Source organism: Coptis chinensis, chromosome 2, assembly GCF_015680905.1.
Source record: "Coptis chinensis isolate HL-2020 chromosome 2, ASM1568090v1, whole genome shotgun sequence".
Taxonomy (NCBI): Eukaryota; Viridiplantae; Streptophyta; class Magnoliopsida; order Ranunculales; family Ranunculaceae; genus Coptis; species Coptis chinensis.
The window spans coordinates 89306792-89313453 of NC_141457.1; the positions used below are offsets into that span (position 1 = coordinate 89306792).

Genomic DNA, 6662 nt, shown 5'->3' on the forward strand with positions numbered 1-6662 from the left:
GTGCAAAAAGTTATTTTCACGCATTAATGCAAATCAATCACGCATTTAAATATTATTGAACGCAACACGAATGGTCATCAATCAAATACAATTCAAACAGCTACGATCACGTACACAATTAAATAATAACATTATACACATATAGTTATCACAAAAACTAATATATATTATATAATATAGTGGCTACACCTGTACAATAAGGCTGCCTACGTATTCAATCTTTCAATATTAGAATCAAGCCTTACGTAGTTCTAAACCAATAAATATCAACATCCTTGTATGTACCCTTAAGGAAAATAATAATTTATAATATATAGAATCACATACAATAAGGTTCAAATACTCCCACAATCATATACGTAAAGTTTCATACTCAGAGATACACTATGAACCTTAAATCCAAAAACTCACAAATTGATATTTCTCTACTTTTGATTCTAAAAAAAAGGATCTTATGAACCATGTCGATTCCAAATAAAACCACAGTCTAAAAGTAGACTACAAACACTATATAAAACACCCAAGAAGAGTTTAAGAGACTCTTAGTTCATTACTAGAAATATTTTCCAAAATAGGTTCATGCACATAAAGGATAACACGGTAGGTTTTCTAGCCAACTTGTCAAAGCAATAAAATTTTTCTACAGTCATCCAAATGATACACCACTTGATTATTTGAAAACTAGGATAGATATACTTACTTCTTCATGTAGAACTCAAAGTCCCAACCTTAGCCCATCTAGAAGAAAACTTAGGTCGAAAACGGTAAAAATCCTAATTTTCAGCAAATTAGATTTCTGACGGACTATTTTACAAATGGCTCACCTCTTTCCATAGGTGTCCAAACGAGACAAGGATTTTTGCGTTGAAAAGAAGACTCTCAGAACTTACTAGTTTATGTTTTACAAAAAATTTAACTCTCACTCTAACTATATTAAAACTGTACTTGAACACAGTGCGCAGAAACTGATTTCTGACGCACTGTTTTATGTCCACCAAACTTCCTGACATTATATCTACCTACACAGAATTTAGAATGTGACGAGATCAATTGGGTTAGAAAGAAGACTCATAAAACTCACCTTTTCATGTTTTACAAAAACTCTAAATCTCCCCCTAGCTTTATGCAATTTGTGATCAAACCCAATGCAAAAACCTGTTTTCTGACAAATAGAATTTCTGACGCATAGAATTGTCGAGGTCATATCTTTTCTGTCACTCATCCAAATTAAGTGAGGCTTACTACGTCAGATAAAAGACTCTCTAAGGTTTCATTAGGTTTTGGTTTCACACAAATCTACAAAGTATAGTGTCCTATACACTTCCTACAATGCAACATGTCCAGAATATGTGCACAAACAGTCATCATATATTGAAGTCAGTTTTCATAATCTTAAACACAAGTATGAACTCGGGTCAAAGTATGAGGTTTTATCTCTGTAAGTCTAGATTCTAATGGTTTTGTAATCAACACAAAAGAGTAAATTTTGATTTTATATGATTTTATTACTGCAGACTGCTCAGTTTCAGTCCCAGTTTCTGCGTCAGACTTCAACTTCAATTTTAGTATGCAAAACGACTAGATATGAAATTTTACAAAACACGAAAGTTGTAGATATGCGTGTATACAGTAAACAGGAGTTAGATTTATATTAAAAAGATCAAAAAAGAATTTTCTATGCTTAAATTACCAAGAACAGTTCTAAAATTCTGAAAATCAAAACCCTATAACATGAATCTAATGACTTCACATTATTCAAAACAGTTGCCGACCTATAAAATACTACCAATCAATCAATAAACACATGGTTTACTTACTACCGTATACAAATACTCCTCAATATGACAACACCTATATATCAAAGCTAAATTTTTTGTGTCAATAACTCTGTATACTTAAAGTCTCTAATTAAACAAATAATTTCAATCTCAAAGTTCTATTATAGAGAATTAAATATACAACTAATCTAAACATAATAATAAATCAATTATATAAAAAAAAAGGTTTAGATTACTCACCCGAAGATAACTGGCGAACTCGAAAACCAACGGTAAGGTGTTGTCTTCCTCTCTCTCTGTCTCTCTTGTATTTCAAAAACCCAAAAAAAAAAATACAAACAAAGAGGGAGGGTTCGGTTGTAACCAAACCCCTCTAACTCTCCCACGTTTTTATCTTATTTTATCTATATCTATATCTTTATTTTATTTTATTTTCTTACTTTTTAAACCCTAATAAATAGGGGAAAATATAAAGAAAATAAATGGGGTGTTATACATTCCATTGATTTTTCATAGTACAATGTTGATATTGCAGTGATTTTCATGGTGTAATCATGGTGTAACATTGATGCTGCAATGGTATTTCTCGGTCCCACTGTGTTAGTATAGAATTATTGTATTGTTGTCTATTATCTTCTCCAACCTCTCGAAGAGTTCATCTGGTTTAAGTATTAAAACCCCAAATGTATCAAAAGAAAATGGTGTGAAACTGTGTTGGTTAGTTTCACATGCTCTTTCGTGCATCTCTGTATCTTTGTTGCGTGCTAATAGTTGTTTGTCCTACATCAAATATACCATTACGGAACCCAACCATCAGGATGCTCCTACAATGTCTACACATCTTTGTTTGTTTTATTTTTATTTTTATTTTTTTAATTTTTTTTTATATTAAAGTGGAAGTTTTATTCATTATGATAAACTTTACAAAGTACTGAAGAGTAAAGACAAGCGCGCGCGCTGCAAAAACACAAACATCTTTGCACTCCAAAGCAAACATAACAGTTTAATAAAAGTCCAGTGGCCTTTTCAAAGTAGTATTTTAGCTTACATATAAATTATCCATGGACCAAGCTTGGACTTATGTTTTAACTTAAATTTCTCAATTCGACCGTAATCCAAAATTTGAGATGTCCATTTTATGAGACTTTAATAATTTGTTGGAGGATGTAAACAAAGATGGAAGATCCGTAGCATGTTCTATCTTTAGCCATCACTGATCACTGATCACTCTCACTTGTTGTTATCTTCCACATGTAACCTCAATTTTTCCTTGTTCATTGAAAAGGTTATTCTTGTGTCCAGAATTGGGGCCGCATATTGTCTGTTTTATTTAGCATAAGTCAATTTGATCAATGCTTTTAAGATTGAATAAATAGGCATATCGTCTGTTTTATTCATCATAAAACGACCATTTATAATATTCTTGCATAAAACAAGCATTAAGGGGTTGTTTGTTTTTTTAATTTTAAGCATTCAGCACCGCTAGTTTTCAGCATTCAGCGAAAGGTAAGTTGTTTGTTTTTATTGGAGTCTTCAGCATTCAAAGGTACTAAACCGACTTCAGCATTCCGCGTTTCTTTTCTCACTAAACGCTGAAAAAAGAGTCGCTCAAGTTAGGTTTCCAACTCTACCCTTCCATAACTTGATAACTCTTCCACAACGTAACTCATCTTCTTCCATTTTTGGTTGCTGCACTATAATAACTAGGTAAGTAAAAGTCGTGTTTTATCATTTTTTTCCAGCAAATATCGATTTCTCTACTCTATTTATCTTTGATCCATTCTTAATATGTGTTGTGTGTACCATTTATATATTTGTTTGTTTTTGTGTTTTTGTTGTTTTTTTTTATTGGCAAAGATGTTTGAATGTGTTGGAAACAATTCCTTTATTGTAATATGTATTGATTAATCAACATGTTTTGAATGATGCATATACCTAGTACCTATATTAAATATGAGTTCCGGAAAAATGAAAATCACTCATTATTAATCACTAATGCAGTATGATCATCTCAAGACCGAAGAATAGTGAAGAAAAGGTCTTTGCGACATGTTCAGTGCTTGCAAAAAAGGATTTACAAGTTCTATATGTTATCGACCCATTTAAAATCTTTGAAAGAAACCCAACTTCTAAAAAATGATACCTGAAAATTGACTAGTCAAATGAAAGATTTAAAAGAGATCAATGAATCAAATATTAGCTGATAATAGTATATGACCACCGTACCTATGGTTTGTGCATTGAACATCAAACAACATATTACATACATATACTCAATTAATCATTCCTTCAAAATCCATAAAGCTACGTCAACTGAATATAGGCCTAATAGTTGGTGTTCCCATTCTAAGAAGCCTAAGAAAATCTATGAGAAAACAAGAGTTCTACTGCAATTTCCGTTTTGCTAAGAAGCCCAAGTAGAACCCTGTCTAGAGTTTCTTATGTTGTCAGCAGCAAGACAAGGCTCGACGCGCTAGGCTATCCAAGTGAGCCACCTTTGCAAGGCCTTTGACTACAACTAGCAACTGTTTTCACTGAAAATTGGTACCTTGGCAGCTGAAGCGGCTAAGCGCTGCCCTTGACAACATAGAGTATTTCCCCCCCATTTCCCACTACTAAAGTTTGCCTTGGATGACTGATGATCATATGTAGTGTGCATAATACGTGCACATCTACGTGCACATCATTCCTGGACAAGCACTAGAACGAGAAAGTAAAAACATTTAGAAAACAGAGAGTTTAAGTGGATAATAGTTCTTGATTCAAATGCCTAAACAAGAGCATACCACCATTAGCTAGCTCATGGGCAGGTGGATGTAGGGTGGACTGAGGATATAAGTTTCTTCGAATAGAAGTCGAAAAATTGTTTATTTAGAAATGCAGACAACTAGATATCTTGAAGACTTGAACCACACCTTGGCGATACTAAAACTACTCCATTTAGTCTAGCTCATGGGCAGGTGGATGTAGGGTGGACAGAGGATATATGTGGGATCAAGTCATTACGAACTTGATATTCTCATCAGCATTGAATAAGCGTTTTCGTGCTAGTTATTTTATACTTGCCTAGGAAACTTGATAACCATAGAATTGCAAAATGACACACAATTGACTCTGGTCCTAGCACAATGTCTAGACAAGACATTGTTTTCACCTTTATATGCAAACACTCGAGTGCGCAGTGTGTTTGAAACACGGATCATTCATGGTCAGAGATTGAGTCCAGCCAAGTTATGCATCATCCATTTATGACCATTTCATGAATTAGTCTTTAATTTCTATGTCTTTTTTTTTTATTTTATTAGTACATTATATTACTTTAAATTCATTTAAATGGCTAATGAGTGACATTAGGCATGGGTCCTCGGAAGGAAAAATTAACTCTAAGAGTTAAGAAAGAGAAAAAAGCAACTCAGAAAGTGGTTGAGAATTTGCTTCAAATCTTAGGTTAAAGACTGATGATACGTGGAAAAAATGTTTCATCGAAATGTGTTTGGACGAGGTTAATAATAAAGGCTTTAGTGGAACTTCATTAAAATCAAAGTCATGGACTAAGATTAATGAAAAAATGAGCAAGAATTACAATGTCCAATACACACAAAGGCAACTCAAGAACCAATGGGATTATCTCCGAAAGCAATATGCGGCATGGAGGTTACTATCAAAACGAACGGGACACGAAGTCGATTTTTTTGGAGGTGTCTTTGAATTCCCGGATGAAGTTTGGGACGACTTAATTGAGGTAGAAACCCACATTTTTTGTTCATACAAGTTATATAAGCGTATGCATATTATTTTATTTGTTTAATTTGATTTTTTTTTGCTATAAACAGAAATATCCGTTGACGGGACAATTCATGCATGCTCCGTTAATGAATAAGGAGTTGTTAGAATCCTTGTTTGAGCCCACTCTAGCTTCTGGCGATGAAATGTTTAATCATAAGCATCCAATTCCAATGACAAATCCCCCCAATGATGATGTTGCAAAGGTTCAGAATATTGAAAGTGATGGAGATGAGGATAACCAGATTCATGGAGCTGATTACTTCCCTAATGTCACAATTTGTAGGGACTATGATCCTTACACATCACAGGATGTACCCATGGATGACACATAATATAATCCTTCCCATGATATCCCATCTGATAATGAAGAATCTCCTACATATGTACAGAATACTCCAGCAGATGGACCACCTAACCAAAGACAGGTTCCGACTACGTCACGAGCAAAGAGTGATGCAAGTAGCTCGTAGCAAAAATGTAAGAGAGATTCGATTGAGCCAGCAGATCCTCTTGTTAAGAGTATTAGGGAGCTTGTGGAGATGGTGAAGACTGAAACCATGGGAGACAAGAAGCTTGTGGATGAAGGTGATGCGCAGGTGCAAGAGTTATATGTTTTGGGTTTGCTGGATGATTCTCTTTATCGTAACTCCTTGGAAGCTCTTTCCCTCCACGCTTCTCATAACAAGAAACTTCTGAATCTTCAAGAAAATAGGCTTAAGATCCAATTCCTGAAGAATATTACTTCTAGGATGACATAATCTTTGCAAATAATGTACGTTAATTACTTGGATGACTATCGTATTTACATTTTGTTGACTTGGATTACTGTCATATTATGGTTATTATGATTCAACATTTATGAGTATTTTTGTTGACTTGATTGCTTATGGTTGCTTTAAACTTGTTACTTTGAGGTTAACATTTGATTTGATTTATTTTTTTTATTATTATTATTTTTTTAATTCAGGGAAAATGACACCACGACAATGGTTGTTAGTGTATTTAATCATAATATTCACATAGCTTTTGACAAAGCGTAAGCGTATAAGGCAGACGATATGCATATCTGCACTTACTGGGAAAATATATGTACAAGAG

At 33.8% G+C, this 6662-nt stretch overlaps 1 long non-coding RNA gene across 1 annotated transcript; it reads left to right on the plus strand.

The window, feature by feature from the left end:
- The first annotated feature begins 3384 nt into the window (after nucleotides 1-3384).
- LOC147518743 (uncharacterized) lies at nucleotides 3385-6429 on the plus strand. Its single transcript, XR_015214120.1, has 2 exons — nucleotides 3385-5520; nucleotides 5612-6429. It is a non-coding gene; the product is annotated as an uncharacterized LOC147518743 (long non-coding RNA).
- Nucleotides 6430-6662: the final 233 nt, after the last annotated feature.